Source organism: Artemia sp. Qi Xiang Cuo, chromosome 18 (assembly GCF_049724085.1).
Source record: "Artemia sp. Qi Xiang Cuo chromosome 18, ASM4972408v1, whole genome shotgun sequence".
Lineage (NCBI taxonomy): Eukaryota > Metazoa > Arthropoda > Branchiopoda > Anostraca > Artemiidae > Artemia > Artemia sp. Qi Xiang Cuo.
In genome coordinates, this window is record NC_142811.1 from 61,130,481 (window position 1) to 61,156,885 (window position 26,405).

General features: G+C 35.8%; 1 protein-coding gene across 1 annotated transcript in view; it reads left to right on the forward strand.

Annotated features, from left to right (window-relative positions):
- Nucleotides 1-26,405, forward strand: part of LOC148941741 (uncharacterized) — a 72,852-nt gene that overhangs the window by 2,189 nt on the left and 44,258 nt on the right. The window lies entirely within an intron of this gene.

Here is a 26,405-nt window from a genome sequence, read left to right on the forward strand (position 1 = left end):
CTTCCGTTTTTCCTTTATTATTTTTTCTGTCCCTCTTTTTCCTACATCTTGCCTCTCATATCTATTATATTATCCTCTCATATTCTTGCCTCTCATATCCTGTCACTATTCCAGAGCTCGCATAGTGCTTCATGTTGCATCTTGCTTATGGAATTGGTGTTCAAAAGTTATTGTTCATGCTAATGACACAGACATTATTGTGATTTTGCTTCAACAATACCAACAGCTGACTTTACTATCTCAGCACTAAAATCCTGAGCTGTTTATACAGCTTCCCGAAAAAACAATTTTCTTTGGCTCTCTTGCATTGTTTGAGTGGCTGCGTTGCGACCAGTTTATTTTACTCCAAAGGAAAAAAGACATTCCTGAGTGCAAGTGTGAAGAGTGGATTATTGGAAGCTACGGCTGATTTAAGCAAGAAGATTGAAAGTGACATTTCAAACTTAGCTTCATTTGAAGAAGAAATGACGCAGGTATGCAGAAAGCTGGTTGTTGCCGCGTACAGTAAGAAGCCTGGTGACTTTAAGTCACTCAATCATTTTCGAGTCCATCTCTTTCATCGGAAGAAAGGTAAAAAAAATATTCCGCCAACCGAGAACACTTTTCGGTTCCATATAAAGCGTGTCCTTTTCCAACTCAATATCCTGCTTCAGGCTCTAAGACCCCTTCCAATTACATTAATTTTAATTGTTTCAGTACAATGTAATAATTTTTGTAACAAATAAGAATTTTTGATTTTATTATCTATTAATTTATTTTCATTTTATGATCTATATCCAATAACGATTATAAAAGATTTCTCAATAAATTAAAAACGGAAGTTTATTCAATTTTCTTTTATACTTCTTTTTTTTCAATCACTAACTTGCTTACATTTTCGCTCAGTTATGTTGAGTTGCAGCTAAAAGGACCAAAATGTAATGGCCTGCAAGTGAAATTTGCTAGATAGTACTACTTAATATTTCAGGTCATTTTTAAGGGTTAAGCACCCTTCAGAGGTACTTATTCCCGGATATAATTGTAATCAGCGGATTTGATATGACTAGAAACTGCTCTCAGATTGCGTGAAACAGATGTGTCATGGAGGTGTCACATTTTTAGGTCTTGGCGCCTGTACTAGGACGAAGGATTCAAAGGTGGGCATAGTTACAGTCCAAACTATCAGAGACTTCCAACAACAAAGGATTTTGTTATAATAATGGTCACAGACACCATTAAGTTTTCTACTAAAAAATAGTTTATACAAGTAGACTTAAACGGGTTAGGTTAGGAAAATGAAACTTTCAGGTACGGGTCTACAGGCTAAAGTATGTCCCGCAAAGGTATTTTGAATTACCTTGTTATTTGAGTAGAATTTTAAGCCATATTTATGTTTTTTTTAAGTTTAGGTAATGTATTTGTATATCTGTAAAACCTTAAAAATTGGGATTGAGCAAAGTTGTGAAGCTGACATAATTTTGTTTTACTTCATTTAAGCAGAAGATCCAATTTGCAAGGTTTCACTTTAAAAAACAACACAGATTTTTAAAGATCAGGGACCCTCTAGTGGGAGATGGAAAGGAGGTAGATACTTCAAAATACCTTCCTGGGACATACTTTAGTATGCAGACCCATCCCTGAAAGTTTCTTTTTCCTAACCTAACCCATTTCCAAGCTAGCCTTAAGTGGCTAAAGTAGAGTTTTCCTAGAATAAATTTTGATTCTGAATTATGAAAGAGCCAAAAAAAGGCAGTATGAGATGTACGCTAGCCTATTCAATTTTATCCTGGCTAAATTATGTTATCAACTAGGCAACAATTTTAATAGTTTTTATTTTTAAATCCACTTCTCTTATCACCGTCAGGTGCAAATATATAGCCTAAACTATATATTTCCTATGGATTTTTCTATTTCCTTATTTTTATATATCTTTTTAGATATGAAATCTACTTGAACACAAAACTGAGATAAAATTCTACTTTAGCTACTTTTGGCTATCTTGTAAAGGGGTTAGGTTAGGAAAATGAAACATTCAGGGATGGGTCTAAAGGCCAAAGTATGTCATGGAAGGTATTTTGAAGTACCTGCCTCCACTCCTTCTCCCTCTAGAGGGTCCTAAATTTTGCCTATATGACAGGTCCTATCGAAATTGACAAACATTTTACCTTAATTTTCAGTTATCAGTTTCTTTTTCTCTGGCTTTAGTTCTGAAAATGCAATTCCTGTTATTTGAGTAGAATTTTAAGCCATATCAATGTTTCTTTTTCAAATTTAGGAAATGTATTTACTTATCTTTAAAACCATATAAATTTGGTTTGAACAAAATTGTGAAGCTGAAAACAATTTTTTTGTACTTCATTTAAATAGAAGATCTATTTTGAAAGGTTTCACTTTTATGACACACAGATTTTTAAAGGTCATCAAAGGTCAGGACCCTCTAGAGGGGGAAGGAGTGCAGGTAGGTACGTCAAAGTACCTTCCCGGGACATAAGTTAGTCTGTAGACCCATCCCTGAAAGTGTCATTTTCCTAACCTAACCCCTTTCCAAGATAGCCAAAAGTAGCTAAATCTGCTCGTCTTCAACTCCAGACTATGGTTGACCTGAAAGAAAACAATCCAGAGCTCTACTCAAGTTTCAAAATCGGTCAGTTTGTTATAAGACGCAAATCGCATAATCGCAAAGTCTGCTCGTCTGCAACTCCAGACTATAGTTGACCTGAAAGACAACAATCCACAGCTGTACTCAAGTTTCAAAATCGGTCAGTTTGTTATAAGAAGAAGAGATCGGTACTGGGCTGGATTGTCACCGGATCTAGTCATTGAGCAAGCTCTAATGCGCAGTTTAAAGGACAACAGGTGGACTAACTCGTGGACGGGGGATCACACAAACTCAGCGTCTAATATGGGCTTTTTCGATGCCGATCTGTGCTGAAGAAAACGCCTCAATGCAAGGTCTGACTAGCCTGAGTTACTCAACGAGTGATCAACACGTCGAAAGGCTCCAGTGGCTGATGAAGAGAGATACTGATGACACGGAGGCGGTCCTAGACTTTTTGCAAACCCTGATTCGATTCAGAGAACATGGAGTATTCTTCCAACTCGTTACCAGTGTAACTGAATCAGCTCATTTAGATGCAGACACTGCGAAAGAAGTTGGAGCCTGTATTCTAGACGAAATGACTGGGAAGGCAGCTGATTCATTTTCGTTCCGGAAGAAAGAAAAGACTGTGTACTGTGAATAATATGTACTTAAAATATGAAAAATTTATTTCGTTCTAAAAATACTTCCGATATAAATTAAACTACCCCTAATTGAGTTTAAATCCAGTTTCAAACTCTCGTCTAAATTCATAAACAGAGAAAGAAAAACAGCATTTTATTCTCAGCCAAATATCCCTTTAAAAAGTACCAAGTAAAAGATGATTAATTTCGAATACCAGCTTGAAGAATTTCAAGAATACTTTGTTGTACTCTGTAAAACTTCATATTCTTTGTTCTACAAAACAAAAGAGACTTGAGCATTTCCAGACGCTATTGACAGATTTGAAAAGCAAAAAACTACGGTTTTTTTGCAAGTACAAAGCTAATGATATGGATTTGAATTTCGCGGAAGTATTAGACAAAATATAGTGGGACATTGTTTGAAACTTAGTTTGGAGGTTCTCTTAGGAATGTGGGCATTTAGTGATCAAAATATTGCGAAAAAACTATTGGGTAGTTTGTCAGCATAATGGTCTTAGTTTGTCAACATAAGGATGAAGGAGGGTGCCCCCCAAGAGAAGTTGGGCCAATGGCGAAATAGCTCTGAACAAACAGAATCAAGATTCGTGTTATATAGTAGTGATAAAGTGTTTTTCGAGGTATTCTATGATAGACAGATTATTATCATGATTAAGATCATAGAAAGAACGGAGGAAAGATAATTCTGTATGTACGTTTAAAACTGAAGCCTTACGTATATATGTACGCTGCTGTATAAATGAAATGTAAGTCTAATAAACCCATTACTTTTCTATTTGTGTTTGTTTTACTTGTATGCCTGTATCTCACCGCAAAGTAGATAACTAGTTCAAATGTCTCCATCGGTACGCTCCCAAGGAATCTGATAACTCTACGAAGTATGATTACGCTCCTAGTATGATCCCACAAGGCAATTCTAACTTATTACTTAATATATTTTATTTTCTCCCATAGGGAGTGGCGCAGTCATTTTTCTACCCTCTCATTATACTCCCCCCGTTCCCCCCCAGTGGCGCAGTAACCAGATGCCAAACCTCCCGACGCAGTTGGCCCCCGTTAATCAAACTGAACCCCCCCCCCATTGCAGTTGGCGCGGTCGGAAAACTTGGAGGAAAACATGCGTACTAGTTGAGCTACAAACTTTTTAATTTAAATTTAAATGATTGGATGGATACAGACTTATAAGAAAAAGTGTCTAGGCCTATAACCACTAAGCTATAGTAGGGAAACCCTTTTAGAATATCTCATAGGAGATAGTAGTCTCCCCTAAATAGGTTAAGGGAAAAAGTAAATTTATTGTGAGTGTATAATTTTGTGGAGTTGATTTAAATATTTAAAACGCAAAGATGGCAGAAGAAATAAGTGAATTATTACTTGATCAAAACTTGGTCGCGAAAAATATAGAAATAACAAAGTCGACTCCGCAATATGATGGACAATCAGACATCGACAAAATTAATATCCAATTGGCCCAATTTGTGGAGATGACTAAAACATAGCTAAAAACATGAATAAGTATGCTTCTCCTAAGATTGAGAGGCTAAGCCCTAAAATTTTAAAGCAGATTGAAAATACGATAGGGGACGATAATAACCTCCCAATAAACACGGTAGACAAATTACTAACAGCGTTTAGAGACAGATTTATTGAGACTAGTTCAACACATAAATTGAAATACGGAACGGTATACTTTCACCATAAACGGAATGTGAGAGAATATTTACACAATATACGAATTTCAGTAAAAGCAAAGTTTGGAAAAGGTTCAGGAAAATTGTATGAAAAAATCATACTACACGCCTTTTTGGAAGGGCTTCCCCCAAAATTATATAGAATCGTAATATCCAAAAATATTCAAACGTCAGATCTTGCAGTTCAGGAGGTGGGACGAATGATCAAAATTGACACGATTGTGGCAAACCACAGTAAAACAGAAATAAATAGCGTAGGTGAGTCGACCACAAGGCTAGCCTCCCTTGAAGATCAGGATTCTCCCAATTTCTTTTCAAGGGATAATGCCCCAGTGTCACAAAGAAATAGAACACAAGAACCCACTAGGCAGAAAACAGTACGTTTTTAGCCAATCAAACCAATCAATTATGGAAGTAATCCTACAATAATAAGATGCTATAATTGTAATCGACCTGGGCATATCGTGAGAGAGTGCCGTTCCAAGATCGCAGAACCATCCCTTTCCAAGAGCCGTTCCAAGATCGCAGAATTCCAAGATTCTGCAACAGATTGCAGAACCATCCCTGAAAGTTTCTTTTTCCTAACCTAACCCATTTCCAAGCTAGCCTTAAGTGGCTAAAGTAGAGTTTTCCTAGAATAAATTTTGATTCTGAATTATGAAAGAGCCAAAAAAAGGCAGTATGAGATGTACGCTAGCCTATTTAATTTTATCCTGGCTAAATTATGTTATCAACTAGGCAACAATTTTAATAGTTTTTATTTTTAAATCCACTTCTCTTATCACCGTCAGGTGCAAATATATAGCCTAAACTATATATTTCTTGTAAAGGGGTTAGGTTAGGAAAATGAAACATTCAGGGATGGGTCTAAAGGCTAAAGTATGTCATGGAAGGTATTTTGAAGTACCTGCCTCCACTCCTTCTCCCTCTAGAGGGTCCTAAAATTTGCCTATATGACAGGTCTATACCTATCAAAATTTTGACAAAACAAAATATTACCTTAATTTTCAGTTATCAGTTTCTTTTTCTCTGGCTTTAGTTCTGAAAATGCAATTCCTGTTATTTTAGTAGAATTTTAAGCCATATCAATGTTTTTTTTTCAAAATTTAGGAAATATATTTGCATATCTTTAAAACCTTATAAATTTAGATTGACCAATATTGTGAAGCTGAAAACAATTTTTTTGTACTTCATTTAAGTAGAAGATCTGTTTTGCAAGGTTTCACTTTTATAACACACAGATTTATAAAGGTCATCAAAGGTCAAGACCCTCGAGAGGGGGAAGGAGTGGAGGTAGGTACGTCAAAGGACCTTCCCGGGACATAAGTTAGTCTGTAGACCCATCCCTGAAAGTGTCATTTTCCTAACCTAACCCCTTTCCAAGATAGCCAAAAGTAGCTAAATCTGCTCGTCTTCAACTCCAGACTATGGTTGACCTGAAAGAAAACAATCCAGAGCTCTACTCAAGTTTCAAAATTGGTCAGTTTCTTATAAGACGCAAATCGCATAATCGCAAAGTCTGCTCGTCTTCAACTGCAGACTATGGTTGACCAGACAGAAAACAATCCAGAGCTCTACTCAAGTTTCAAAATCGATCAGTTTGTTATAAGAAGAAGCGATCGATACTGGGCTGAATTGTCACCGGATCTAGTCATTGAGCAAGCTCTAATGCGCAGTTTGAAGACACCAGGTGGACTAACTCGTGGACGGGGGATCACACAAACTCAGCGTCTAATATGGGCTTTTTCGATGCCGATCTGTGCTGAAAAAAACGCCTCAATGCAAGGTCTGACTAGCCTGAGTTACTCAACGAGTGATCAACACGTCGAAAGGCTCCAGTGGCTGATGAAGAGAGATACTGATGACACGGAGGCAGTCCTAGACTTTTTGCAAACCCTGATTCGATTCAGAGAACATGGAGGGCTCCTCAACATCGTTACCGGCGTAACTGCATCAGCTAATGTAGATGCGGACACCGAGAAAGACGTTGGAGCCCGAATTCTAGACGAAATAACTGGGAAGGCAGCTGATTCATTTTCGTTCCGGAAGAAAGAAAAGACTGTGTACTGTGAATAATATGTACTTAAAATACGAAAAATGTATTCTCCTTCTAAAAATACTTCCGATATAAATTAAACTCCCCCTAATTGAGTTTAAATTCCGTTTTAAACTTTCGTCTAAATTCCTAAACAGGGAAAGAAAAACCGCATTTTAATCTCAGCCAAATATCCCTTTAAAAAGTACCAAGTAAAAGATGATTAATTTCGCATAACAGCTCGAGGAATTTCAAGAATACTCTCTGTTGTACTCTGTAGAACTTCACATTCTTTGTTCTACAAAACAAAAGAGACTTGAACAATTCCAGACGCTATTGACAGATTTGAAAAGCAAAAAACTACGGTTTTTTTGCAAGTACAAAGCTAATGATATGGATTTGAATTTCGCGGAAGTATTAGACAAATATAGTGGGACATTGTTTGAAACTTAGTTTGGAGGTTCTCTTAGGAATGTGGACATTTAATGATCTAAATATTGCGAAAAATTTATTGGGTAGTTTGTCAGCATACTGGTCTTAGTTTGTCAGCATAAGGATGAAGGAGGGTGCCCCCCAAGAGAAGTTGGGCCAATGGCGAAATAGCTCTGAACGCACAGAATCAAGATTCGTGTTATATAGTAGTGATAAAGTGTTTTTCGAGGTATTCTATGATAGACAGATTATTATCATGATTAAGATCATAGAAAGAACGGAGGAAAGATTATTCAGTATGTACGTTTAAAACTGAAGTCTTACTTATATATGTATGTTGCTGTATAACTCAAATGTAAGTCTAATAAACCTATTACTTTTCTATTTGTGTTTGTTTTACTTGTATGCCTGCATCTCACCACAAAGTAGATAACTAGTTCAAATATCTCCATCGGTAGCGCTCCCAAGGAATCTGATAACTCTACGAAGTATGATTACGCTCCTGGATTGATGGCTCCCCAGCCTAATTAATCACCCCACATGAAAATTCTAACTTATTACTTAATATATTTTATTTTCTCCCATCGGGAGTGGCACAGTCATTTTTCTACCCTCTCATTATACTCATCCCTTTCCCTCCATTTGGCACAGTACCACGCTTAAAAACAGAACGACGCAGTTGGCCCAACGTTAATCAAAATGAACCCCCCCCCCCATTGCAGTTGGCGCGGTCGGAAAACTTGGAGGAAAACATGCGTACTAGTTACGCTACAAACTTTTTAATTTAAATTTAAATGATTGGATGGATACAGACTTATAAGAAAAAGTGTCTAGGCCTATAACCACTAAGCTATAGTAGGGAAACCCTTTTAGAATATCTCATAGGAGATAGTAGTCTCCCCTAAATAGGTTAAGGGAAAAAGTAAATTTATTGTGAGTTTCTTATTTTGCGAAGTTGGTTTAAATATTTCAACCGCAAAGATGTCAGAAGAATTAAGTGAACTATTAATTTCGCAAAACTTGGTCGTGAAAAATGTAGAAATAGCAAAGTCTAGACCCTAATATGATGGTCAATCAGACATCGACAAATTTAATATCCAATTGGCCCAATTTGTGGAGATGACTAAAACAAAACTAAAAACATTAATAAGTATGCTTCTCCTAAGATTGAGAGGCTAAGCCCTAAAATTTTAAAGCAAATTGAAAATACTATAGGGGACGATAACAACCTCCCAATAAACACGGTAAACAAATTACTAACAGCGTTTAGAGACAGATTTATTGAGACTAGTTCAACACATAAATTGAAATACGGAACGGTATACTTTCACCATACACAGAATGTGAGAGAATATTTACACAATATACGAATTTCAGTAAAAGCAAAGTTTGGAAAAGGTTCAGGAAAATAGTATGAAAAAATCATAATACACGCCTTTTTGCAAGGGTATCCTCCAAAATTATATAGAATGGTAATATCCAAAAATATTCAAACTTCAGATCTTGCAGTTCAGGAGGTGGGACGAATGATCAAAATTGACACGATTGTGGCAAACCACTGTAAAACAAAAATAAATAGCGTAGGTAAATTGACCGCAAGGCTAGCCTCCCTTGAAATTCAGACTTCTCCCAATTTCTTTTAAAGGGAAAGGTCCCCAGTGCCACAAAGAAATAGAACACAAGCACCCACTAGGCAGAAAACAGTAAGTTTTCAGCCCATTGAACCAATCAATTATGAAAATATTCCTACAATAATAAGATGTTATAATTGTAATCGACCTGGGCATAGCGTGAGAGAGTGCCGTTCAAAGATCAGAGACATAACAGTACCAGGGAATGCCGTCGCTAATACACAAAATTATGGCAACCCATTGTTTAGAAGAACAAATTTTAGCACCAGTGGTGCAAAAGGTTAAAGGCAGCGACGATTGCACCCACCAGTAACTCACAATACGTACCAACAGAATTTGTATAACCCTCCCCCCAATAGACAGAACAATTATCGATTCGAAAACCCAAATACTCGTCAAAGCCAATATAGTGCAAGAATGGTATATAGAAAACCCGAAAACTTCCCGCTGGGAAATGCAAATTTTTCAAGAACGCGAAGTGAACGTATATTGCAAATGCCGTCGGCGTCAGCACCCGGCACTATCGCAAGAAATCCAAACCACCGTAATAATACATGGCGAAATCGGCAAATAAATGTAAATCATTTGGCTAGAGATTCCTTGAGCATATCTGAATCTCTATTGCAAACACCGACGTATGAAATAAATCCGGAGGGAAACGTGTTAGGCCCCTCAGAAGAATAAATTGGACTCAGAAGGGGCCCAGAATACTTTATAGGTCCAATCCAATAGTAGTACCGTCCTTTAGTGATATTAATAATAAATTACCTATATTTAATGATTTTTGTGTGGCAAATGTTTACTTTAAGGCACTAATTGACTCTGGTGCAACAGTTAATATCATAAACTCATTCGTATTTAATAAGTTGCCTCCGCATATTACGCGACGAAAGAATTTTAATAATTCAAATTTAACTAGTGTAACAGGGCATAAACTGGATGCAAAAGGTTCTATTCACCTAGACGTAAAAAGGGATTATAGAATTTTTCCGACAAACTTTATAATATGCAACAATTTTTCGTATGAAGCCATTATACGTGCTAATCTTTTAAGGTCGAATAAGGTAATACCCCTTCCCCTACTCTATAAGATTGTAACAGAGGTTACGAAGAGAATGTAACAGTAAATAAAATTTCTGGCGGTAGAATGTCACAATCTTTTGAACCTTATATCTCGTTACAAAGAAGACGTGGCATAACCATAAATTCGCTTTCTTATTCTGAGCGATATCGGAGACGTGAAGTAAATTTAGTTAACATTTGGGGTGAACCTGCAAAAACTAAAACAGAGATATGCGACGGTATAGGTCGAACGAAATCAAGAGAATAGTGAAATTGTGAAAAAAAATAGTAAAACCCAAGGTGACACCGTAAGATGCCGTAAAGACGCAGGAAAGCGCCAGTATGAATCTAATAGACAATAATAGTAAAGAGAAATATTACGGGTTCACGATACGGAAAACAAAAATCCCTCCCAAAACGATTCAAAGAATACAAATCGCACAGATAATTGAACCAGTGGATAGCAAATCTAAAATATGGTTTGTCATCCTGTCGGATAGAACTCCCGAAAATATTTTATACGAAGAACAGATTATATCTTACGACAAAGGAGAAGGTTTTATTTGGGTAACTAATAACCATGGAAATGATACAATTACGATAAAAAAGGGGACATGTTTAGCTCAAATCCAAAATATCTCGGAAAATGACTTCGATAAGTGGAAGGATTCCAAAAGAAACACAGTCAACAGCATTAATACCTCAAAAGACAAGTACCCCCTAACCAAATCACAATTTTTAAACAAATTTAATATGGATCATATTATTGACTTGAAACTCAAGAAAAATTATGCTAATTATTATGGAATTTTAAAGTTGTTTTTTCCGCATATTAAGATGAAATCGTACTGATACAATTTTTTGAAAATTAATTTTAAACGACCGGTAATCCCGTCGCGAAACAGCCATATCGTATACCGTATAAGCATAAAGAGTGGTTGAAAAATAAGATTCACGAATTAGAAAAAAATAAATAACATTAAAAAAATAACATTATACGTCCCAGTTTAAGTCTATATTCCGCTCCTGTGATCTTAGTGCCAAAAAAGAATGGTGACCAGAAACTTGTAGTAGATTATAGAGTCCTTAACAAACAAGTAGTCAGTGATAAATTTCCTTTACCAAGAATAGATGAAATTCTTGACTCTATTTCAAGTAAAAACAAAATTTTCACTCTCTGGACCTAACCCAAGGCTACCACCAAGTGAAAATAGCTGAAAAAGATGTCTGCAAAACTGCGTTTTCTACAACCGAGTGCGGTTCTTAAGAATACTTGAGAGTACCTTTTGGACTCAAGACAAGTTCAAGCGCGCTGTGTAGACCCTTAATGCATCTATTAAGAGGATTAAAAAATATCATTAATTTTGTTGATAATGTCATGTGTGTAGGAGAAAATGGTGAACAACACTTAGCAACACTAGCTAAAGTGTTCGAGAAATTCAGAGAAGGCTATTTAAAATGCCTGCCTAAATAAGTAAATTTATTTCAACCTAAAATTAAATTTTTAGGAGTATTGGTGACGCATGGAGAGATATCCCCAGACCCAGACAAAGTAAAATGTGTTGAAAACCTCAAACCCCCTCGAACTATGAAAGAATTAAGAGGAATTTTAGGCCTTACTGGTTATTTTAGAAAATTCGCGCGCAATTACGCCCAAATTGTGAAACCCCTCACAAAATTAACTAAAGGAAACTCCCAAAATATTACCTGGTCTCAGGAAGCTCAAACTTCCCTAGACCTTCTCAAAAAGGCACTCACTTCGGAACCAATATTATCGTTGCCTGATTTCGAGAACGGACAATTTGTAGTTACAACTGATGCCAGTTCGAAGGGCATTGGCACTATCCTATCCCAAATAATCCCGGTGGAAAACCCTAGTCCTCTCGAGGGAACGCCTAAACATAAAAAAATAGAAAGAGTTATATGCTATTCGAGCAGAACTTTATCAAAAGGTGAAAGTAGTTATTCCGCCACAAACTTAGAATTATTATCTATAATCCACCATTTGGATAAATTTAGACATTATTTTACTGGTAGAAAATTTAAGCTACTTTCAGTACACAAACGCCTGCAATACTTGCACACTTTTAAAAACCCCACGGGAATTCTAGCCAGATGGATTATGAAAATCCAAGATCTAGATTATGAATTTGAATATTTAAATAGTAAACAAAATGCAGATTGTGACTTCTTGAGTAGATTCCCAGAAAATATCTCTGAAGGAGTATTTTCTGAAATCAAGAAATCGAGGACGCCGTCGGAAGCCGATGAGAACGAAATTAATGCTATCAATACTAAGAGTAAACATGAATAAGAAAAACAAAGTCAAAGACAGAGTAAAAGAAAATAAGGTTAACTATTGTCTCTTGGCTTTGGAAAATATAAAAAGAAATCAAAATAAGGATGAAATATGTCTAGCACTTATTAATTATTTTGTGAATGATGATGTGCTACAGGATAAATTCAAAAATCTTGGAAAAGAAATAGATATCTTTTATTATGATCTTGATGAAGAAATATTATGCAGAATTGTGACTGCTGACGCAAATAGAAACCAAACTTCAGTAATACCTGTATTACCCCAAAACTTATAAATACCTGCCTTTGAATATTTTCATTCAGACATAGGTGTACCTTTAGGGATAACTAAAACTTTCCATAAATTAAAACGATATTTCTATGTCCCGTCGGCGTTGACAAAATTTAAGGACTTTGTAAGTACATGCAAAGCGTGTAACTTAAAAAAACCCAAGCTTAACCTAACCCCCCAATGGGAAGAGTCCCGGTGGCGAGGTTCCCCTCCGATATTGCCTCATTTGATTTGTATGGAACTAGTGGAGGCTTACCTGTTTCCAACAGGGGCCATACTTGTGTTCTTTCAGTTATAGATCATTTTTCCGGATTTACTTTTGCAAAAACATTAAAGAATAAAGGCACGTACGCCACGAGTAAAGCGTTAGCGAAATTATTTTTAAAGTTTGGAATTCCAAACAAGGTTACGGAAGTAATTTTGTTTCAAAAGTTACAAAAGACTTAATGAGTTTTCTTAACATAGAGAAATTGGTGACATCTCCTTATCATCCACAAGCTAATGTTAAAATAGAAAATAGGCATAAAATATTTTCGAATGTATTAAGCATTTACACAAAAACAACAGGAACGGCTGGGATCAATTCTTACCTTATTTAACCAACATAATCAATACTGCTTATTCAGAAACAACCAAAGAAAGTCCTTTTTATTTATCATTTGGTCGCGACTTCAGAATACTGTATCGTGATATTGTTGATTCCCGACAATATTATAATAACACTGAGGATTACAAACAAGAGTTCATAAATAGAATGAGAAAAACTTATAATATAATTAGGCAAGAGTTGAAAAAAATGTAAAATAAGCCAAGAGTTAAGAAACCAACCCAAAGTCAAAGGGAACATAAATTTTAAGATACGAGATTGCGTCTACCTAAAGAATGAGGCAAAGACGGAAGGCAAAAAACTTTCCAATAAATATTCTGGACCGTAAAGAATTGTCAAGAAGTACGATAACAATTTTACTTTTAAAATGGCGAACCCCGATAATGGAAGAACTTATAAGGCACATGTTAGCCAAATAAAGAGCCAAATTCCCGGAAAGATGGGTATCGCAACCCTCGTCTACCGATTCGTCAGACGCAGAAGACGAACCCCCTAAATCAAGATTGGCAGAGCTAAAACCCTTTAATTTCAAGCAAGACTATTTCGAAAATGATAGTGATGAGGAGAAACTTTGAAGAATTTTTAGCTATGAAAAATCTAGTTATTCCCAAAAGAAAAGTACAAGCGAGAATAAAACTGCCAAAAAGTCCAAAAAGTTCATCATCAGAAAGCGCAGGAGAATTAGATTATACGATATCACCAAAAACCCAATTTTTCCCTGATAGAATTTCGACCCATTGTCCCCCCAAAAGATTTCCAGACGATATGGCTTCCCCCGAAACCCCAATAGAGAGACCCCTGTCGTTGCAGGAGGAATTGAACAGAGCGGTAGAAAACTCCGGGTATTATTGTAAAGAAAACTCCTCCTAAAGACTCAATTAAAACAAATCTGCGGGAAGCTATGGATTTGATAAATTTCCCCATAAAAAAGAGGCTAAGTACACTGCCTTGGAATCAAACTCTCAAGGATGACCAGCAAGGACAGTATCATGACATAACCGTATCCAAGGTTAAACCTAAACAATGGACTTCATGGAGGGAAACACTAGTGCAAAAAATGCCTCATCCCCCTGAAGACATGGTATTTAAACAATGGAGGAACCCTGCGAAAACTTTTGATTCCTCTCAGAGTTCTCAAGAGTCTTTCAAGTCTCCCGAATTGAAAAGTCAAAACGAGGATTTAGAAAATAAACCCTCTACCTCCAGAGGAGTAGAAATTTGCGAAGGAAGGGCAGGTGATACCTTAAAAACGCAAAGTGCCACTTCTAAAAGCTCTAATGTGGAATCATCGGAAACCAGTTCCGAAGTGTCTGACGGAAAATCAGACAACATGGTAGTTAAAGAAACATGAAAGTCAAAACCGACTTCAGCGGCCTTGAATGCAAAAGAAACAAAATTAAAAGGGCAAGAATTTTTGAAAAGACAATACAAAAAAGCTTGATCTTATATCCCTAGCAAAACCTAAAAAGAAAAAACCACAAAAAACAGAAGAGAAAGTAACGACACAATCGGGTAGAACAGTTAAAAAACCGGACAGATGGAAATACCCTTAGTCAATACAGAATTAAGAAATTTTAATGGTTTGGCATGATAAAGGAATAATAATTTAAAAACTCTTTGTCTAGGAATAAAAATGGTATAGCTATCAAAATACTAAAGGAAATTTCTTTTCCAACATATTTCCGTACATGTGTAGTATATAAAAAATGAATTCTTGTGCTGAAAGCACATGGCAAATAGTTTTACAAAAAATAATATTACTAAAAACACAAAACTATTAGTATAAATATACGTAATTATAAACTGATCATTTCAGATCATGACGACGGAATCAAGGCCTATCCGAAAGGCGATAATCGATACCGAAAAGGGCCAAATTGTAGTAATGGTGATAATCGCTTTTTACCCCTTAGATTCCTTACAGAACTAATAGATCGAGGGTATAACCTACTAAATGGAGGAAATTTCCTTAAAAGTGTGTATAAAAATTGCTGGAACTTTGATGGCATAAACCCTGAAATAAAGTCCAACACATTGGAAGTTACCGCGCGAGATTATAATGACATAAAGAAAATTACATTAAACTTCTTTGAAGAAAATGTAAATTTCGGATCCAAGATATTCCCTGGTTTTGATATTATTGTACGTGAACAAAAATGTTGTAATGCGTCGCACATACAATTAATTTTTGAGTAGTAAAAGTCATAAATAATCCGCTTTCCTTAGCTGAACGATGTCGCAAAGTAGTTCGTGAAAATATGCAAAAGAAAGATATATCGAATACATTGAAAAACCTAAACCTTCCGAACGATCTGTTGGTCTATTTGATGCACATAAACATAGATAAGAGTAATGAAAATAACAGAGTATTCGAATTGAAGTTCCTAAGCACAAATGTGTCATCATGGGAAGTTCATCGCCTTAATACCATGCTAGCGTTGTTAGAAACACGTAATGTACTACCGAAAGATACGTCAATATTAAAATTGAATGTAGATGAATATGGAAAGAATCGTGTATACAGATAAAATTATCAAAATAATGTCTTAAAATATAAATTCAATAAAAACACCATCACCTCTGTTTTTGAAATTTTTCCTTCTCAAAAAATAATAGTAATAGTGAATCAAGGGAATCAATATTAATGAAATAGTGTATACTCTGTGCAAAAATAACCCATACATTTACCTCAATGCTTAAAAGAGTAATAACCTTACGAGATTGATAACTACCTAGCATCTCAAAACAACAAAAGTACGAAGAACAAAAGGGAAATCTTTTTGTAAGACAGTGGAGATAATTTGAATGAATATTTCGGCCCTATGTCCAAGGGCCGTCCTCAGCAAGACAAAAATATATAAAAGAAAAAAGACTCACAACAACATGCGACCAATAAAACCAAAAAAGTGGAAATTCTTTCAAAAACAATCCTAGCATCATTACTTCAGCGAAGTTCAACCAGGACTGATAAAAAGTAAGGTAAAACAAGACGATTCAATGAAATGAAAGAAAATAAATTAAAAACATGTTCTTATTGCTAATCCAGCTTTTTTGGCAGCTAACCTCAATGGCCTTTTTGTGACCGGGTCTGTGTTAATGTCAATCGGTTTTTTAAAATATTTTGTAAGATCATTTTTTATTAAATTTGTGTATAGAGCCTTTAGTGTATATTCCCCCAAGTCCCTATTTAAGGAAATATTATTATTAATCTTAAGTCTGATTTCAATTGATTCTCGTACTACCTGCTTTATGCCTAGGTCATTGCTAATAAGGGCAGATTCATCAAAAAGTATATTGTGGTTAGGATTTTCAAAAATATGGCTGCCTAATGCAGAATCAGATGAAACAGTGGAAATATTAGAATTTAAAGCTTTGACAATATCATCTTTATGCTGTTGTATGCGCTTTACTAAATTCTGGTGTGTTCTACCTATATAATATTTGCCACAATCGCATGGTATTTGATAGACCCCTCTTTGGCGAGTAACTGGGGTTTTATCTTTACCAGAATTTAGAAAATTTATGATTCTAAAATTATTTGTGAATACTACATGCAGATTATTTTTTGTGCAAACTTTTTTAAGATTTGTAGTGATTTTTGGGATATAGGGGAGGTAAATTATATTTAAGGGCTTGTCAGACATCTCACTTGGTAAGCTATCATTAATTTTACGGGAATGTCTTTTCAGTCTACAGTTAATTACATTATTAATAAATATCATAGGATACCCATTTCCAAAAAGTATGTCCTTGATAAAGTTTAATTCTGCTGTGATGTGGGAATCAGAACAAATATTTAGGGCGCGATCGACGAGGGATATTACGACTGCTCTTTTAACTTGAGGGGGTGGTTTGATGTAAAATGCAAATATCTATTATTTTGTGTTGGTTTTCTATAAATAGTAAAATTGAGTTTATCAAAGCTACGAATAACTAACACATCCAGGAATGGGATTTTATTTGCGATTTCAATTTCTAAGGTAAACTGTAAATTTCTATCATATGTATTAAGGTGATCTAAAAAACCCTTAAGCTCATTTTCCCCATAGTTCCAGAGTGAAATTACGTCATCCATGTACCGTCATGGTACATGGTCATATCAAACAATGCCCCACTGTATTTGTCGAATGCTTCCGCGAAATTCAAATCGATCTCATTAGCTTTTTACTTGCAAAAAAACCGTCGTTTTTTGTTTTTCAAATCTGCCAATAACGTCTGGAATTGTTCAAGTGTCTTTTGTTTTGTAGAGCAAATAATATGAAGTTTTACTGAGTACAACAAAGTATTATTGAAATTCTTTAAGCTGGTATTCGAAATTAATCATCTTTTAATTGGTACTTTTTAAAGGGATATTTGGCTGAGAATAAAATGCAGTTTTTCTTTCTCTGTTTATGCATTTAGACGAGAGTTTGAAACGGAATTTAAACTCAATTAGGGGGAGTTTAATTAGCATGGGAAGTATTTTTAGAAAGAGATAAATTTTTTATATTTTAAGTATATATTATACACGGTATGCAATAACCTTAAGACATTGGCATGGTCGCCAAATTTCAAGATGACTGTCTCTCTGTGGAATGTGTCAGCCATTTTAGAACGGACGCGCTTTATGGCTACATCTTTGCCGTAGTATTTTCCGAAATACACAATATTTTCTTCACGACGATTTTCTCCCAGCTGCACTTTTGGGAAGTACGAAATATCATCTTTAAGTATTTCACCCGATGGTCTCTTCCCATAGCTGCCGAAAGTTCCCCGAGGAACAGCCATTCTACTATAAATAATGTAGAGTAACCTTGAACAGTTGAAACTTGTGGAATTGGTTGGGGTATAGCTTGTCTTGCCAGGGTTTGCTCTATGGGAGCTGCTTGATTTAATGACAATGGTTGTCTTGCACTTCTAAATTACGGTGCCTGTTGTACTCTGTCGGTGCCTGTTGTACTCTGTCAAATCTGTCAATAGCGTCTGGAAATGTTCAAGTCTCTTTTGTTTTGTTGAACAAAGAATGTTAAGTTTTACAGAGTACAACAGAGTATTCCTGAAATTCTTAAAGCTGGTATTCGAAATTAATCATCAATTACTTTGTACTTTTTAAATGGATATTTGGCTGAGAGTAAAATGCGGTTTTTCTTTCTCTGTTTATGAATTTAGACGAGAGTTTGAAACGGAATTCAAACTCAATTAGGGGGAGTTTAATTTATATTGGAAGTATTTTTAGAACGAAATAAATTTTTCATATTTTTAGTAAATATTATTCACGGTATGCAATAACCTTAAAACATTGGCGGGTTGCAAAATTTCAAGATAAATGTCTCTCTGTAGAATGTGTCAGCCGTTTTAGAACGGACGCGCTTTATGGCTACATCTTTGCCGTAGTATTTTCCGAAATACACAATAGTTTCTTCTCAAGGATTTTCTACCAGCTGCACTTTTGAGAAGTACGAAATATCATCTTTAAGTATTTCGCCCGATGGTGTCTTCCAATAAATGCCGAAAGTTCCCCGAGGGACAGCCATTCTATTATAAATAATGTAGTGTAACCCTGAACAGTTGCATAGCTTGTCTTGCCAGGGTTTGCTCTATGGGAGCTGCTTGATTTAATGACAACGGTTGTCTTGCGCTTCCAAATTGCGGCGCCTGTTGTACTACTTGTTGGAGTTGTCGAATTATTTGCTGGGGCTGGAAAACTTGCCGAGGAGGTTGAGGCTGTCTAATTACTTGCTGGGTCTGTAAAACTTGTTGAGATCGTTGAGATTGGCAAATTATTTGTCAGGGCTGTAATACTTGCTGAGGTTATTGAACTGTTTGTTGTTGCGGAAAAAAATGTTGAGGCTGCTGTTGTAGGAGATCCTGATGGTTCAATAGTTGGGTCTGCTGTTGCACTGCAGGCTGTTGAAGAACTGGCCTTTGCTGGGGAATCTGTCCAGGTTGAACCTGCTGTGGCTGTGAAGAAAGTTGTCAGGGCTGAAATTGGGTTGGTTGTAGCTGTAATTGTCTTCCTTGTGGAGCTACTGGTCTTTGGAAGGATTTAGGTAAAAACTGCAGCCGGGGTGCTTGTTGCACAAACTGAGTAGGACGCTGATTAGCTTGAACAAATTCTCTAGGTTGAGCCTAAAGAAATTATTGTAGAGCTTGAATGACCTTTCTTGGCTGAGCTCCTGCAAAATATTAGGCAGGAATCTGAACAGTTGAAACTTGTGGAATGGGTTGGGGTATAGCTTGTCTTGCCAGGGTTTGCTCGACAGCCCCAACAAATAATTCGACAGCCCCAACAAGTAGTACAACAGGCACCGCAATTTGAAAATGCAAGACAACCATTGTCATTAAATCAAGCAGCTCCCATAGAGCAAACCCTGACAAGACAAGGTATACCCCTACCCATTCCACAAGTTTCAACTGTTCAGGGTTACTCTACATTATTTACTATAGAATGGCTGTCCCTCGGGGAACCTTCAGCAGCTATGGGAAGATACCATCGGGTGAAATACTTAAAGATGTTATTTCGTACTTCCCAAAAGTGCAGCTGGGAGAAAATCCTCGAGAAGAAACTATTGTGTATTTCGGAAAATACTACGGCAAAGATGTAGCCATAAAGCGCATCCGTTCTAAAACAGCTGACACATTCTACAGAGACATTTATCTTGAAATTATGCGACCATGCCAATGTCTTAAGGTTATTGCATACCGTCTATAAAGCCCCGTTTAAAGTCATATATTGAAAATGAGGAAAAATTTCAATGCCCTGTATTATCCATCAAATCATGCTTATGGGATACAAGCAACGGAATGAGTTACATCCATGGGCTAGACCTAGCCCATGGATCTATCAGACCAGAAAATATACTGCTTGCATACAACAACGATCAGCAACCGATAAGGACAGTGCTGTCTGACTTTGGTCTCAACAAATCCTCAAAAGATAAACCAGAGAGACTAATGAGCCAGATTGCAGCTGCGGCTTTGGATATATTTGACATCGGTCGTGTCATTTTTTATGCATTTACAGGACATCCCTATCCTCTTGACCGGAATCAAACAAGAAATAACCGTCAATTGGTTTTTGATTGTTTGTCACAAAAGAAGTTGGATGGCACGACCCAGTGCCTTCTTAGATCAATGTTGATTGGGGGATATTACCTAACTGCCCAAGAAATCTTGAAACACCCCATGTTCTGGACACTAAAACAAACCTTGGACTTCTTTAAGGCAGCTTCAGATTGACTGCAACGTAAGAGGGACAAGGTAGGTCGTAAACTGAATCCTGTTGCCGAGTGCCTACTAGAAAGCCGGAAACCTGCTGCCCTGGGTGGAAAATGGATGGAAAATCTAGATAGAGATCTTCATTATCATATAAAAAATGATAAAAATAGAAGATATGACTCTGCAAAGGTAGAAGACTTATTACGTCTAATCAGAAACTGGGCCTTTCATGCACTTTTTCTTGCACTTTCAGGAAATGAAGTTTGAAAGCCCAGTTATTGGGGAATCCCCAGAGGAAATGTGTTATTACTTCAAAAAAAATTCCAGATTTGCTGGGTTACGTTTTCATTGTTTTCCGCTACTTCAGAGAAGAAGCAACTTTTAGGCCATACTATGGCCTTGATACTGACAGTGAGGTGAAAAATTCTCGACACGTGACATTTGAAAACAATGCTGATATCATGTCGATTTTTGACAACCATTTAATGAATATTGACAATGAAGCAATTGGCAAAATAGCCACAGCCGACGTCCTCATTAGTGGCATGAAAGGACTTGGTATTGAAGTCGCCAAGAATCTTATCCTTGCTGGAGTTCCATCTGCAGCCTGTAGGATGCGAACCTACGCTCCCATAGGGAATCTGATTTCGATCAGATTCCTTGATATAATATTTAAACTGATATAATATTATGCAATTTAAAACAATCGTTTAAACATAAGTTACGCTACATCATTAAACAGCAAGGACGTGTGTGAACAATGAAGGCATGAAATAGTTAGTAAACTAAGACCTCAAGTTTAATGATGTAGCATAACTTATGTTTAAACGATTGTTTTAAACCTTATGTAGAATTAAATAAGCGCTGAAGGACATTAAAATGTGTGTAATAGCGTATACTAAAGAGCATAATAAGAGACCTTACTTAAAGTTAAAGGAATTAATCTCTTATATCGTCATTTTTATATAAAAACTTATAATAAATCTCTATGTTTTAGATTTCCCAATGGAAATTCTATATATTTGAAACTAAAATGATAATAAAGTCATTTTGTTAAAATCAATATGTGTAATAATATTAGTGTACGAGCTTAATATTTGCTTAATATTGTCTAAATATTTGCTCATGTTTGCTTAATATTGTCTTGTAGTGCGACATTCACCATTAAATGTACCCAATCGTACTGCTTATTATGTATTATAACTACTCGTTTAAAAGAACATGTGATTCTGCCTCGTTATTTTTATTACAGGAATTGGAATGATCTATTGGAAATCAATTATTACAATACGTAGTCCAGTGCAGATACAACCTAGTAGCATCTATCTTCATCATCCCTCAACCAACGAAGAGTACTCACCATAAATTCAAGGCAACGAAGCTAGGACGAAAATTACGGTTACCTTTTTGATCGTTGCTTCTTTGATCACAAACCATATTATGTATCAGGTAACACTATCTAATAAATCTCAGAATCTAGTGCATTATCGAACTATATAAACATAACAATCCTGAGAACCCTATCGACCAGTATAAGATATAAGTGCATAAATATCACCCTTGATAATCCTTATGGACCAATATACCATATAACTGTTTAGTTAGGATATTTCATGAACCAAATTTATTTACATGTCGCAGATTCACGCGTTGAATCCCTTTCGACCATTGCTCAACCTCTTAACGATAAAGCACCTTATGAACTATCCAAAAATAGCAGGTGAGAAGGAACTCTAATAGCAAAATTCCACACACCTGTAGCTGGAAGTATCATTTCCCCTTTGATAATTAGAGAAAGCACTTTGTCTAAGATGAACATAACCATGCTCGAACTATACTGTGAAGAAACTATATTGTATGTGTTGAAACTATATTTTTTGCACAAGACGAAAATAGTGAAGGACCATAATTTACAACAGAAGGAGTGAGTACGCTAAGAGACACGTAAGGTGGTGAAGTATTTGGGAATTTGCATAGGTCACATTTTAATAGTTTTGATAAATTAACAATTTCGATATCTTATCTTTAGTATTACATAGCGAGCATAACCAGTGAAAGTGTTTTGGTGTTCACCAACGAAGGTGGTGACATAGTATTTATGTTTTAAACCATTCATATATATATATATATATATATATATATATATATATATATATATATATATATATATATATATATATATATATATATATATATATATATATATATATATATATATATATATATATATATATATATATAACGAGAAGCTTCTCAGATTCCAGTGTTACAGGCTTATACTGTTCACCGGCACAGGTGGTATACTTCTCACGATTGGAATAAAATTGACAAATCTCAGTACATCGAAATTTCAGATAGTATCCTAAACAAGATCCGAGTTCCATTTCATCTTCTGCAAAAGTCTTCTAATAAAGACATTAATGAGGTTAGATTAACTCTTATGAGGTTAGATATATATTCCGCAGAAATCTGCCATGCACTTTTGTGTGCTGAAAAAAGGGCAGTTCCTCTTAAAAAAATACGTTTTGGTACCCAAGTTCCCGGGTGGTCAGAAAATCTAGTGTTGTCTGAAGCTTGTAACCGTGCTAAATTTTGGTATAAATTATGGAGAGATTGCCTATGCCCCCGTCAAGGAATAGTCAATGAATTGAGAAAAATGACAAAAAAACGTTTTGCTAAGGAACTTGCCCTTCATCAATCTAAAATGCAGACACTTTATTCCGAGAAGGTCAGGAATTCACCTGATCTTCTGTGGAAGCTATTACCTCGTACTATCTCCTCCAATTTGCCAGACCCGAATGACATTCCACTGTCCGAGTGGATATCCCATTTTTCAAGTGAATTTTCTGAGCCTGATCCTGTTTTAGAGTCACAATTTTGTGACGAACTCTGCAAATTCATTGATGAATCTCCTGACCTTGATTTTGTTGTTACTTGTGACGCTGTTATAAAAGCCATTTCCCAACGTAAAAAGAAAGCGTCTTGTGGGATAGATAAGGTGAGCACTCTACACATCATTAATGGAAGTTATCTATTGGTGCGTCACCTCAGCCTTTTCATGCAAATGATATTTGTGACAGGTATTGTTCCGTTCTCGTTCTGCATTGGTGATCTGTCTCCGATTCCAAAAAAAGGGAAATCTGAGCTGCAATGTTCCTCTTTCCATCCCATCACCGTATCTACTACAACATGCAAACTTTTCGAGCTTCTTTTTCTTGATGAGTTAAGACAAAAATGTTACGTTCCCCCATATCAGTTCGGTTTTCAGGCTCATCTTGGCTGTTCTCATGCTCTTACAGCAGTTTTTACTGCCCTCGCCGACGCTGAATCTTCGGGAGAAAGTATGATCCTTGCCGGACATGACGTTAGACGAGCGTTCGATTCCTTAATTCATTCGTCCATGCTTCTTCATATGGCAAGGCGAGGCGTAAACCGATCAGTTGTCCGTGTTCTCAGGGATTTATATAGGAACCTAAAAATGCATTTAAAACTTCCATCCCGTTTTTCCCTGCAGTCGGCTCTTCATCCTTCCCTATATAATTGCATTAATTCTCGTGTGAGGCCCAACTCTTCGATTCCCTCGAATATGCTTGTGAATCTTCAATACCCCATCCTCGTTAAGAAAGGGACTAGACAGGGAGCTATCACTTCCCCTACCCTGTTCAATAATAGTGTCCTGGAAGCGCAGGCAAAGTGTCTTCCTTCATGCATTCTTGGGAGAATAGATATGTCTCTTATTTGTTATGCTGATGACATCTTGAATCTCAGCCATACAATCCAGTGCATTGAGCAGAATTTCAAAATCCTCAAAGATGAATATTCAAAAATCGGTCTGTCTTTTAATCCTGAGAAATCCGAAGTAATCCTTTTCAATTGGCGAAATCCCTCTACTTCTCTTATAAATATGGACGGTTCTCTTGTTAAACCCTCAGACCATATTACATACCTGGGCCTCCCAATTGGCACATCTATAGGCTACACATGTCGTTTGCTGATTTCTCACGTTCAGCGTAAAATTAGCATTTCTTATGCTGTAATCATAAAAAGCAAACTACGTTTCAACCGTTATATTCTAGCATCCATTTACAACGCCACAGCCCTTCCTCATCTGCTTTACATTGCTCATTTCTGGAGATTCTTTACAGTTACAGAAAAAAAGCACCTACGATCAATCTTCTTCAGATTTGCTAAATATCTTCTACATTTGCCCCCTTGAACAAGAAACCATAAAATTATTCATTTGTATAAGCTATCTGACCCTAATATTAGCATTAATAAATCTCTATCCCGTTTTCAAAGTAAGTTTAATCATCCATGGTCAACAATTTGTTCACAATAGTTTTTTTATATTAATGTAATGTATATAGTCACTGTTTGTATTAATGTAATGACGAGTTTTCTTTTGTAATGTGTTTGAATTTTTAATTGTGTTTTTGTGTCCTTCTTTTTCTTTTTTTTTTTTTTCTTTTTTGTTTTTTTAGTGATTACTCCGTCTATTGTACCTTTTGTACCTTTTTTTTTCGGGCAATAAATGAATAATAATAATAATAATATATATATATATATATGTATTGCTAATTGCTTAAAAGAGTTATGTGTAGTGTTGTCGTATTATTCCGTTAATTTAGCTTAGATAGGAAACATAATTATCCCATAGTTAGCGTACGATAAAAACTTATAAAAGGTGAATTTTCCAAAAAAATCTTATAGCGATAGTAGAATAGTCTCAAACACATAAAACATTTCCCATGATAATGTTTGGTAAAGTTGGAAATGTGGGAGTTATCAGTGTTAGATGTAGAAAAAAATCTTTTGTGTAGTAGCTAGACTGTAACCATAGAGAATCTTAGTCCGGTAGAGGAGCCTTACAAAAGGATATATAATAAAATAAGAAAAGTAATACAGTAAAAAAATTCTAAGCACTCCTGATTAAGCTTAAATAAGGTATATAATAATACAATATCAATTAAAGTTATATAGGACAAGTAGTAAATGAATTTCAAAATATTTTAAAGCCTAAGGGCAAGCAAGTTCTAATAACGGGACGTCATTAAATAATGGGAAGGGTAATATGTACCGTGAATAATATGTACTTATAATATGAAAAATTTATTTCGTTCTAAAAATACTTCCGAGATAGATTAAACCCCCCTAATTGAGTTTAAATCCAAGTTCGAACTTTTGTCTAAATGCATAAACAAAGAAAGAAAAACCGCATATTATTATCAGACAAATATCCTTTTAAAAAGTACCAAGTGAAAGATGATTAATTTCGAATACAAGCTTAAGGAATTTCAATAATACTTTGTTGTACTCTGTAAGACTTCATATTCTTTGTTCTACAAAACAAAAGACACTTTAACATTTCCAGACGCTATTGACAGATTTGAAAAGCAAAAAACGACGGGTTGTTTGCAAGTACAAAGCTAATGAGATGGATTTGAATTTCGTGGAATTGTTCGACAAATATAGTGGGACATTGTTTGAAACTTAGTTTGGAGGTTCTCTTAGGAATGTGGGCATTTAATGATCTAAATATTGCGAGAAAAACTATTGGGTAGTTTGTCAGCATAATGGTCTTACTTTGTCAGCATAAGGATGAAGGAGGGTGCCCCCCAAGAGGAGTTGGGCCAATGGCGAAATAGCTCTGAACGCACAGAATCAAGACTCGTGTTATATAGTAGTGAAAAATTGTTTTTCGAGCCATTCTATGATAGACAGATTATTATTATGATTAAGATCATAGAAAGAACGGAGGAGAGATTATTCAGTATTTACGTTTAAAACTGAAGTCTTACTTACATATGTATGTTGCTGTATAACTGAAATGTAAGTCTAATAAACCTATTACTTTTCTATTCGTGTTTGTTTTACTTGTATGCCTGTATCTCACCGCAAAGTAGATAACTAGTTCAAATTCAAATTTGAATTTCATTTAATT